General features: G+C 38.2%; 1 long non-coding RNA gene across 1 annotated transcript in view; it reads left to right on the forward strand.

The window, feature by feature from the left end:
- The first annotated feature begins 1,911 nt into the window (after positions 1-1,911).
- LOC130543759 (uncharacterized) overlaps positions 1,912-12,854 on the forward strand; it is a 30,273-nt gene continuing 19,330 nt past the window's right edge. Inside the window, exon 1 of the long non-coding RNA XR_008959334.1 lies at positions 1,912-2,106. This is a non-coding gene — a long non-coding RNA (uncharacterized LOC130543759). The remainder of the gene's footprint in view (positions 2,107-12,854) is intronic.

Here is a 12,854-nt window from a genome sequence, read left to right on the forward strand (position 1 = left end):
AATATTCCATTGTATATACATAGCACATCTTCTTTATCCATTCATCTATAGATAAACACCTGGGTTCTTTCTATATCTTGGCTATTGTAAATAATGTGTGATAAACATAGGGGTGCATATCTGTTTTATTAGTGTTTTCATTTTCTTTGGGTAAATACCCAGTAGTGGAATTACTGGATCATATGCTAATTCTATTTTTGATTTTTTTGAGGAACCTCCATAGTGTTTTCCAGTGGTTGTACCAGTTTGCATTCCCACCAACAATGCACAAGGATTTCTTTTTCTCCACATCCTCACCAATACTCGTTGTTTCTTGTGTTTTTTACTTTAGCAATTCTGACAGGTATAAAGTGATATCTCACTGTGGTTTTAATTTGCATTCCCTGACAATTAGTGGCATTGAGCATTTTTTCATGTGTCTGTTGGCCATCTGTATGTCTTCTTTGGAAAAATGTCACTCATGTCCTCTGCCCGTTTTTAAATTGGATTATTTAGGGTTTTGGTGTTGAGTTGTATGCGTTCTCTATATATTTTGCATATGAGTTCCTTATCAGATATATAATTTTCATTTATTTTTAAAACTAGAAGATTAAATCAAAAGTATATTTAAATAATGCCTCCATGAAATGGCTTCTTTCTGTGAGCCTGGTGGAATTAGCTATCAACTAGTTATTTTTCATACACTCGATAATGACTCTATAAGCACAATGGCTTTTACATTTTCTTGTGAATATGGCACACAACACAGAAATAAAAATCTTATTTTTTTCTATAAAAAAAAAAAAAGAATCCATGTTCCCTCGATGACTGGTTTGCATGAACACGTCATCCTGCATTCTACCCAGAAAGGGTATCTTTCAACATTAGATTGCGTCTTCATTGGAAACAATGGGATTAGTTCAGTAGCGAGACAATATTTTGGAAAATGGTTTGAATGTGAATCTAAAAATCAATCCACTACTAGTAACTCTCTTTGTGTAAGAGTCCACGGCACACCTCGGATGTTTCTGTCATATCCGTTTAATATTTTTTTTTCCGTGCTTTGACAACGTAATTGACTTACAATTAAAATAAAGTTTATGGACCCTTTTCATGCTTTTCTAGTTGAAGGGGAATGTAATTAGATTTAATTGAGGTTGATTCTCCAAATGACACCCCTAGATACAGCGGACAGCATATACGCATCTTCTTTTTTGTAGGGAACATATGCATAAAGTCACTTAATAAAAGACGTTACACATCGAAAGCTTTCAAAACAATGTTGATGAAAATAGGATGTGACAGATTCTTCCCTTGATTTCTTAGAGCTCTTGCAATTACGTCTGATTCTCCAGGACATGGACTGATAAACGATGTTTTACAGGAGTAGGGGTGTGGGGGGACAGGGAAAAAATCTTACAACTTTATCTTTCTCAACATTTTCCCATAAGATAATGCCATTGGGCTCAGGAAGAAGTTTTATAACTTGAATATACAAGGTTTGTCTAACGATTGATCTGTAGGTGGCCTCAGCCCCCACCAATTATGTTGTTTATTAGAGAAATAATGAAAGACCAACATTAGAATGATGCTTTTAAAATTACCTGCTCTTTGTAAAATGTGTTTCCCAAATTAGCTTGGAAAAAGTGGCTTGCAACAGCTCTAAGAACATAATAACAGAAGGAAATTAGGCAGCTAAACAAGGACAATAATGGGCTTTTTAGACAATAATCTTGTGTTTAATTGCAGCCAACTTCAACCATAGGCAACATGAAAAGCTTGAACAGGCAAAAGTATTTAGGTGTTATTGGTGTATTGAGGTTTTCCACAGCCCAGTGGAAATCGGAATGCTGGCAATTATGTGGTTAATCTCATCAGTGTGGACAGTTCCACTAGACAATTCAAGGTTCAAGGAGACACAGTGATTCATTTGTGTTATCTGCTGCCCAGGAACTCAAATGCACAGCTGAGTTGTCTCCATTGATGAAATTAACTGGAAAATTGTCCAACTTTCACTTCACTTTTTGTTAGATCGATAAATAAGGAAGCTTTCGCCCATGGCATCTGACAGGATTCTGTTCTGGCCATGACATCCGTGGTCCTTCCTACTTGAAGTGGTTATGACTGGTAAGTAAGAGGCATCCACTTCCAGCTGACCCGTTTCTGAACATGGTGGGAAGAGATTTCACTGATACAGCCAAAATGTCTCAAACTATTTCCACAATGACCCATGATACGGGTTTATAAATATTGACAGACTGTAGTGTTTGACTTTTGATCAGATCAAAGACACTGTTGGTTTTGATGTTGAAAAGTGGATGGGTAACGGTAAAACTACATGTGAGATGGCATTTTCAAAATAAGTACTTTTCCTTTGAACTCTTTAAAGTTCTGTTTTAAAAATTTATGTAAAGGGTACAATTCCAAGTATGATCCCAAGCATAGAAGCGTCAAAATGTCATGATGCCTAATGGAGGAGAATGACAAGAAACTTTAATTTTAAATTGTGTATTTTCATTTTTCTCCCATCTTTCCAAATAAGCAAGAATTATTTTATAATAGGAAAATATTACAACCTGCTATGTTTTCTCCCTAAATAGAGGTGGTGGAGCAGGGGGACTTCCTGTGTAAGCTCTGATTCAAATGTAAGTTGTGCAAATTATTAGTACCCTGGGGAGCAAAAAGCACACTGAAGTGAGCAGTTACTGGACACCTACTGTGTACTGAGTATTCTGCTTGTGTTATATATAATCCTCAAAATGACCTGGCAAGATGTGATTTCTTGCCCTCATGTGACTTTTAAAAAAACACTGGGACTCGGGCAGATTATATAATCGGTCACGATCACCTTGTTAATATCTGGTCAAATCCTAGTCGCACCCCTGTTTGTCAAATTCTGAAGTCCACACTTTCCTATTGGAACTTCTAATATTCCTTCCCGGAGGGACTCTCTTCTAACAACACTGAAGCCTGTTGATATGGAAACAGATCATCATGATTCATTCATTTACTAATTGATCAAGAATTTTATTTATTTGTATTATGTTACAACTTAAGCAACTGTATCTCCTTTATAAAATATTTTTATATTCACAAATATGGAATTGGCTGCTGAATTCTATCAGATAAGTTTTTGGCACTTATTGATATAATCATTTTACTTTATTACTTTCTTTTCTGCCTTTTTATATGCTGAATTAAAGTGATATTTTTCTAATATTGGATTATTCTTGAATATCTGAACTAAAACCCCCTTGGTTCAGTGTATTATTTTTGAAATGTAATGTGGATTCTATTTCCTGATACTTTGTGATTTTCGAATCAATATTCATGGGTTTGGTTTATAGGTTCTGTTTTCAGTGTTATCCCTGTCAAGCTTAGGTATTTTCTGCCATAGTGGTTTTGTAAAAAGAATTAGGAAGCATTAATTCTAACTTTATGCTTTAGGACAATTTAAAAAGCTCATGAATTATCTGTTTCTTGAAGGTTTGAATGAATTCATGCATGAAATTGTCTGGAACTTTATTGAGAAGTAGATCTTTGACAACTTTCTCAATTTCTTCCTTGGTTTTGGGTCTATTCAAGTCTTCTATCTTTTGTTGAGTCAATTTGAAGTACAGCACTTTCATATTTATAGAAAATGGTCTATTCACATTTTCAAATTTGTTAGCATATTTTTGAGCAAATATTCTTTTAGAATCCTTTTAATCAGTTCCCCTTTTCACATCCTTAAGTGTATATGTTAATGTAGTCTTCTCTTTTATTTATAAGGTGCTTTCTTTATTTTTTATTCAAAGAACTAATTATTTTATGTATTTATCAATTCTACTTTTTCTATTTTCCAGGACATGAGTGTATGCTTTTATATGTATTAATTCCATTTTTCTCTTTTCGATTATTTCATGCACTTACCATTTCTAATTTTTCTCCTTTCCTCTAAATAAATTTGTTTTTATATTTATTAATTTATTGTTCTGCTTTCCTTAGCCTTTTCTTTGAGTTCTTTTTCTTATATTTTTATGTTGAACACACTATCCCCATTTTTTTTTTTCTTCCTGGTTTTGGGTAAGAAAAATGTTCATAGCTCTCCTTTTCTTTTTAGCAAAATTTTGGCATCATACAATACTTCAGAGAGAGTTTTTAGTATTGTTGCAATCTAATGATTTGGTGGTTATACTTTTGATTATCTCGGTGGCCTAAGAGTTATTCAGTATTTAAAACAAAATATTTTCAGGGTGCCTGGGTGGCTCAGTAAATTAAGCATCCAACTCTTGATTTCGGCTTAGGTCATGATCTCAGGGTCCTGGGATTGGGTAGGACTCTGTGCTCAGCCTATCTCAGTCTGCTTAAGATTCTCTCTCCCTCTACCCCTCCCCCTGCTCATAGGTGTGCGCATTCTCTCTCTCAAATAAATAAATGAATGAATAAATAAATAAATAAATCTTTTAAAAAATAAAGAAAAGGAAATATTTTCTATTACCATTGGTTGAGAGATTTGGTTTCTTCATCTGTTATGCATTTCTGGGAGTATTGCATTTCTGTTGTGAACTATGGGTGACTATGTATGTATTATTTCTGTACTTTGGGATTTTGAATTTGCTTTGAATCTAAATTATGGCCAGTCTTTGTCAACAGCCTATGCATGCTTATGAAGAAGCTACATTCTATCTTTCTCTGTAGGAATATTTATATTCTATACTTACAGACTATGTCATTCAGATTACTCTATATTTAACTTCTGCTTTGTAACTCTGTGATTGGTCAAGGATGGGATACTGATACTTCCAACAACTAGTATATTTATATAATTTGGGGGTTCTTGCTATATCTGGAAGGTTTTGTTACATATGCTGGCGAGTGGGATCCTTATAAAGGTGATGATAAGCTGGTTTAAATGGCACATGGGCATACAATGAATAACACTGGATAACATGGCAAGGAAGTTATTTCCTTTCCATTTATCTTCAAATTTGCAGTATGATAGAAGAAAATCTCAACTCAGTGGTGTTAGTGTATCTGTATTACTTTGTTAACTCTGCTAATTCCATGAATAACAGAAAAGAGCAACTCAGGTTAAGACTGTTAGGCAGAATTCTGAGTCATCTGTGCTCTCGCGCATACCTTCCCCAGCCTCCCTCCCTCTGATCTCTGACTCAGGAGGTGACCATGTTCTAAACAGTGAGACTTCCTGGTCCTCTGATTTTCTGTTGGATCCTACCAACAGGGCAATGGCAAGAGACTGGGAGACTGGGAGACTGGGAGGTAGGGGTCTTTATTTCCCTGGCTTCTGCTCCATTGAGTTGCTTTGGGTTGGCTCTATTCCTTCCCCAGGTGCAACAACTCCCTTCTGTTGGTCTTTCCTTTACAATTGCCCAATCTGTGTGTGGTCATCACTCCATTCCTTTGCTCCTTCCAGACACGGGCTGGTAACTGCTCCCCGCTACTGCTATTTCTTGCTAATGTCTTTAAACGTGTCCCCACTGGCTCACAGCTTTTAAACCATCTCTTTTCAAAACCCCTTTATTACCCATTTTGAGTGAGCTATTTCCTCTTGTCTCTTCAGTGACAATAGCACCTGATGAAATTTACTAATATGGTTTCTTGTTTAGTCATACCCTTTTATTTGTAGCAGTAAGAACTGGTTCTGTATTTTTGATAGTAATATAGAGTGTCTGTCTATATAATTTTAATTTAATTTTAAAGAATTCAATTAAAAATCATATGTAGCACATATTACATTTTATGAAGACATAGCAAAAACTCCTGAAACTAGAATATGAATTATTGAAATTTGGAGAACACAGTTTTATGCATTTTGGTGCTCCCTAATTTAGTATATATGGTTTGTTTTCTATTTTAAATCACCACTACAAATGGATTTTCCCTCTTGTTTAGTGCTCTCCTTCTTTAAACTTCAGTCAGTAATTATGAGGGTTGATGATGTGACTGTGCTTTTGTTTCTGTTTTTTAATTTTCTGGCATATTTTTTCTCATACTTTCATTTTTAAAACAACTTGAGTCACTTTGTTCTAGGATATATCTTGTAGTATGGCGTATTTTTATTTTTTTGACTAACTCTAAAAGTCTTCTTAATTAATATGTAATTCCACTTATTATGGTTCAGACATTCATTGTTTTTATTTCTGCCATTAGTTTAGGCTCGGTATGTCTCCTTGCTGTTCCCTTTTCTTTCTATATCAGACTCTAATAGCAATATTTCCCCACATGTATCCCCTCCAGGATTTCGGGAGTATCTTAATGTTGCTTTTTCTTTAATTAGCATATTTTAATCCTACACATCTCTACAGCTCAGAATAAAATAATATTCATGGGTTCTTTTTGTAAGAAAATGAGGCAATTAGTGCACTTAGCTTCCCTCTCTCTCTTCTGTCCTCCTGGTTTTGTTAGTATGTTCCAAGATTTCAGTGTCATGGTGGCTGCAAACAGTCCCAGACTCTCTCTTGCCTTAACGTTCCTCAGCTGGTAGTGATGTTGGTACCCTCATGACATACTTGTGAAGAGTAAATGAATTCAGACCTGTGAAGTGCTTGGGACAGAACAGATAATAAGCACCATGTCAGTGCTAGCCTCAGTTATTGCTGCTGCTACCCCTATTATATTACTACGTGTAACAGGTGAAGCTTTTCTTTCAGGAATCATAACCCACAGTTATTTGTCTGTGTTGCCTGACATGCTTGGTTTTAGCCTCATGTGTCTATCGAGCATTTAACATGTGGTTAGTCTAAATTAAAAGGTGCTCTGAGTATAAAACGCCCATCAACTGTTGAACATTCTGTTTGAAGAATAGAACGAAAAATATGTCAGTAGTAACGTTTTATATCGATTGTCTTAGTCTGCGTCATCTTTCTTTTGTAGCGACTCAATTCTGTTGAGTGGGGGGCATGTTCTGCTTCCTGGGATGTGCCCTTTGCATGTAGATCCGCTGTGGGGTGAGCAGTTGTGCCAGGTGGCAGCTTTGAGTGTTGTCCTGTGATTGGACCAGAGATGAAGATGCACCATGTTCAGTCCCCAGAGTTGCAGGTGTTAAAGGCAAGGGGAGGGTTATCTATCGCATTGACAAAGGATGTGATGGAGACAGGGTGGTCTTAGATGCAGAAGCTATGGCAATGAGCTCCTTAGCCCCAAATCATCAAAGAGGTAGGTCAGTCTCTTCCTGATCCCCCACTGCTGGCTGTGATATGGGGTACCAGTTCCTTGGTGAGCCAGTTCCTAAGACAATCTCAGAAGCTTCCCTCAAGCCTAGTTTTACATATCTTGGAACACTTCTTAAGTATATAATTTCATATATTAAACACTTTTGTGTTTAAACCTATGGTTCATAACTGAGGGAAAATCCCCCCCCCCCCCGCCCTGTTGCCTCCCCGGGGACATTGGGCAACATCTGGAGGTATTTTTGGTTTTCATAACTGGCAGGATGCTACTGGAATCTATTGGGTAGAGGCCAAGGATGCTGCTGACATCATATAATGCACAAGAGAGTCCCCACAACAAAGAATTATCTAGATGAATGTGCTGACCAAGAGGAGGTCGGGAAACTCTGATGGCCATTTTGGGAAAGCTCAACCCCAGTGACATTCAGTGCTTTCCAGAGTAACACTGATCATAGTTAAAATGTGTTTCCAACATAGCCATTGACAAAACAGGTTAATTATTTGGAAGTTTTTTTCAATGGTCATGATCTGCAGACTCTGTGATGATAGCTACTTTGTACTTCAGGTTTTAATTTGCCTAGAGAGAGCACTGGAGGATGTTTTCATAAAGGGAGACTGAACATCAGGCACTATGAGAATTTCACAATGGGACAGCAGAGTCAGGACACAGAAAACTGCGTGTGGAACAACCTGCTGGGGATGAGAACATTGGGTCAATACGCAGGAAGGAGATTATCTGGAGCAAGGTATGTTTCTCAGACAGTTAGTAAGACATGGCATGACGGTTGGAGAGGTTAATGAATATCAAGGTCACAACGAATCCCCACTGGAGCCTGAAAATCAGAAAGGTTCATTCTTTGCTTGATGAAACAAGCAAAATCTTCATGTGCTTTTCCTTTCCTCTGTAATTCTAACATGATATTTTAAGCACATAGAAAAATATAGTGGATAACATAATAAATATGGAAACACGTTGTTTTCAAAGGTTCTCTTGGCTTTTTTGAAAAATTACTTTTCCATAATCTCTAAGCCTTCAGTGACAGGGAGCAATTGTGTTAGGAGCTCTGACTCACATCTTGAAACTTGAACAGTGTCATGACATATATCCTTCCTAGTTCATTTATATATCCTTTGCATTTAAAATATTTTGAAACAGGTGGCTGTGAGCCAAAGGTATGATTCCCATTTCCACACACACATACACACATCAATTCATATATCTGAGGTTATATTTATACAACCGGTTTTATTCTTTAATGAAGCCCCTGTGTGCAAAACCCTCTTAATGCTATGTTCTTTTAGTAATGCCTTCTGGGAAATATCACTTACATGAAATGTGCTAAAATGCCTTAGTTGACTCTGATTCTTCATTTGAACAATTCCTCAACATAACCTCAGTAAACGACCTGTCGGTCGCAGCCTGGGGAATATACATATGACATCTTGTCAACATGTTAATCAGAACTAACTATTCCCTGTCCGCACGCTGGCATATCGAGTTCTTGTCTATGAGATCATTCATCATCTCAGGATTTCATATCCAGTTTGCCTCAACCTCTTTTCTTCGTACTTTTCCTTTCCATCCACATCATCAGAGATTTCATGTGTATAATGTAACTGCTGAAATCATAATGCCAGATTTTCCAATCTAAGTGTATTTCACTTTGTTAAAAAAATCATATTTACATAGGACCAGGCAACATCGTTATTTTTATTTCAGATTAAATCACAAGAGCAACCAGAAAGCACATTTTTCATATATCTTTGGTTAAGACTGCTTTGAAGTAAAAATAGTTGGCCAAATTGAAAAGAAAAAGGTAACACAAACACATACGCCTTTTTCAGACTACTTATGGGTGCATATTTATTAAATGAAACTCATGGAAAAGCATGGAATACATCAGAAATCATTTCAGACCTGTTTGCAAAAAAATCTGTAAGTGAATTTCCAAGATCAAACACAGTGCTCCTGGAATCTGTGGGATGTTGCCTACATTATTTATCAGCTAAGTCCCAGGAACCATGACAATAGCTTGATGTGATAGCCTTCCACCCCAGCTTGGCTCCTACTGGCTTCCAAACAAGTCGTAGACACTTAAGTGCTACATGACTAAGAAGTAATTAATTATGAAAGAAGACATGCTCCATCCCAAGCAAGCTAAGAAGAGGTTGTAAGGGCCTGGATGCCCTGGCATCTCTGCCTGGACTTTATGTTCTGATATCAAGATATGTGTTCAATATTGCCAATTTAACCCATTTGACTTTTCATTTTCTTTCTCCTTTTTAAAATCTAACGACTAGTCCCAGTGCAATCTTCCAACTATGAGGTTCCTTGTGCATGCCACATGGTTGGGCGGGGTCTCATTTCTATGTCAGGGATGCCTTCAAAATCATCTTATCCAAACATAAGAAAACAAAAATACACAGTATTTTTAACTGGCTCTCTTGATGAAGGATGTACCAAGACATAATTGTTTTTGTTGCTGCGGCTGCTAATAGACAAAAAAGAAAATCAGGCTGAATCCTTAAGCCCCAACTATTAGAATACACGTAGCTCTCGGCTTTTTCTCTCTCCATGTTCTTTGATGTTTGTGTGAAAAACCTGATGGCCAAGGTTCTTTGTATGGTGATGACGATGATGACAATTTGGTTCATAGAAAATGTTAGAGGCACCTCTTCAAAGAGGAGAACAAATAGGATTTGTAACATTAAAAATGTGAAGTGTCTCAGAAGATATTGGAAGAAAGACTTGCATAAAACAAATACTGTTTGGATAAATTGTGAAATAAATTGAAGCTTACTAACCAGATTGTGCTTCCTCCTTGATGGGTCAAGTATTGCTATTGTTTTCCTCGATGCGTTTCCAATGTTGATGGAAATGCACTAGCAGTGAAAGCTGTGAGGGCAGTGAGGGCTCGTCGTGGGGTGGAGTCATGATGTCAGGCTCCCATCTGCAAATCCTCTGACCTTCTGCCATCTGGGGAGGATGCTGCTGGTGTCCCTGTCATCTCTTTTTGGCTCACATTTGGTTGCAGCTGCAACTGTGGTCGCCATTTCCAACTCCCCTCCCACTGAGAGCATCCCATCTACAGTGTGCCCCTCTAGTCTTTGTAGATTATGCCAAAGGGCTGACCTGAGATTCCCTTATGCCTGTGGCTGAGCACAGCCAGCAAGTACGGGGAGGGAGAATGTGACCTAATGCCCATGAGCAACCCTCAGCCGATGGGAGGTAAGAGAGGACACATGCTCCAGCCTCCTGTCTACAGGCTAGCCACTTTTGGGAAGCATGATTTCTGCTTCTCAGAGGTCCTGAAAAAATGAATCTGCTTTTCTCACAACAAAATCATAGAGAATTTATCCTTATGTTGGTTTTTCCTCCTTCCTCATTTCAATCTGCTTTACCCCTGCTCCCCAGCGTCACCTTCCAAATTAGCCACCCACCTCCAAGACCTTGCTTGGATTCTGATTTTGGGGTGAACCAGACTTCGATTCCATCTTGAAATATAAATATCATCATCAGCTGACAGGAAGGTATTACTGGATATGGAAGAAGCGACAGGCTCCTGACTAGGCAGCAGGCTTAAAGGCAAAGCAGTTAGAAGCTAAGAAGGATTCCAAGAAGGTACCATAGGAACTCTATTTAATAATGGTGATGACTGTGATGACAATTTGCTTCATTGAAAATGTGTCTCCTTATAATAGGAACAGTTGTGGTATGATTATTGTTGCTAATCTTTTTTTGAGGGGGGAGGGGTAGAAGAAGAGAGAGAGAGAATCTTAAGCAGGCTCCATGCTTAGTATAGAGCTTGATGTGGGGCTGGATCTCACGACCTGAGATCATGACCTGAGCCCAAATCAAGAGTTGGACACTTAACTGACTGAGCCACCCAGGCACCCTATTATTGCTAATCTTAATTTTTAAAAAATTTTATGTGCCAGACACTGTGCAAACCACTTATGATACTAAAGTAGATTGCTTGCAAAATGACCACCATAATTGCCCAACCTCTATCCACACCTTGGATACCTCCCCCCGCCCCACCTTCATTCCAGGATTATCCATGTGACCCACTCTGGCAAATGCGACAATGGTAAATGTGATGTAGAAGGCTTGAAAAGTGCGTGCATGTCTGGGTTTGTGCTATCCTGCTTCACGTGGACACCAAGGCCATCGAGAGAATGAGCGGGAGGTAGGCTGCTGAAAAAGTCATGTGGAGGAGAGTTCAGGCACTCGGGCTGACAGCCTGCCAACCGTCAGACATGCCACTCAGGCCACCATTGACCAACTGACTCAGGCTCATAAGGTTTAATAAATGTTTATTATTTTGAGGCGCCAAGTTCGGGGTGGTTCATTATGCATCAAAAACTAACCAATACGGATACATCATTTCATGTCATCCTTACAAGGTTACCATAAGGTAGGATGCTATTACTACCCCCATCTTACAGGTAGAAAATTGGGGCTGAGAGAGCTTTTTTTTGCCCAAAAGCACATAGATGATAAGTGTCAGAGCAGTTTCAAACATAGTTTTGATTGATTCCAAGGCAAACTACCTCCCTAAAATTATCTGTCATATGGATCAAATTTCCTTCCTAAAGTTATGCATTAGTTAATTCATTCACTCCACAACCTTCTGTGAATACCCACTCTGTGTCAGGTGATGCTGTAAGATGCAGGTGGGACACAAATGAGTGAGCCTTCAAAATAATCTCAGAATTGATGAAAGGAAGCAGACGTGCGCCCAAATAAAGGCAGCGCAATGAAATAATATAGGTATTTACCAAGGCTAGCAGGGACTGGGACGCTGAACGTGGGGAAAAAAAAAACAGAATTTAACAATATATTGGTATTTTGCTGGAAAAGTATTTCTCTGCCAACCTCTATTGCTGCTAAGCATTTCAGATTTATCTCTGGGGCCCAAACATGAAAATGATCTAAAGTCTTTTCACTAAATCTTGTTTCAGCTCCATGTGGTAATAATGCTCTTCCCTGCGTCTGACCACACATTCACATTTTATGTATTAATTGCTTTTTTACATTCTAAATGCATTCAAATGCATGCAGCCCCTAACTTAAAACCACTGAGATTGTAAACAGAGTCTCTATTAGAACCATTTCCCCTGTGCTAATTACCTCAGTTCCCGCAGCCACGGGGGTCACTGTAACAGAAGCCTGAAGTACTTAGAGGACACAGGGTGTCCATCAGTTTATCATGGGATATTACAGAGCAGTTAAAAAGAAGAAGGAAGGTATCTAAGATTGCAAAATAACACATGTTTCCCAGTGGAAACACTGGGGCAGAATTACATTCAGCATGTGACATTCACGCTAAAATACTAACCAAAGCTATATTTTCCTCTCTCTGTCTCATACACACACACTCTCACACACATGGATTGGAATCTATTCCTATGCTTTTAGCCACTTTGCAGCAGAGCAATTTTTAGCCTCTGCTTCACCTTTCTCGGGGGCACTGCCTCCCACAATTATATGTGTGCTCACTTTATTCCATTAGGCTGTAAAATTCCTGAGTTTTATCTGCTAGATGAAATCATACATCAATGGGGGTCTGGAAGGGACTGATTAAGAAGAACGAAGAGGTCCATAGAGCTCAGTGGAAGACACTGACCAAGATAAGTTTTTGACCCACGTTTAAAAATGCCTGTGATGTCTGCTTTCACCTAAGAGAGGAGACATCAGAA

This window comes from Ursus arctos, unplaced genomic scaffold, assembly GCF_023065955.2.
Source record: "Ursus arctos isolate Adak ecotype North America unplaced genomic scaffold, UrsArc2.0 scaffold_16, whole genome shotgun sequence".
NCBI lineage: Eukaryota > Metazoa > Chordata > Mammalia > Carnivora > Ursidae > Ursus > Ursus arctos.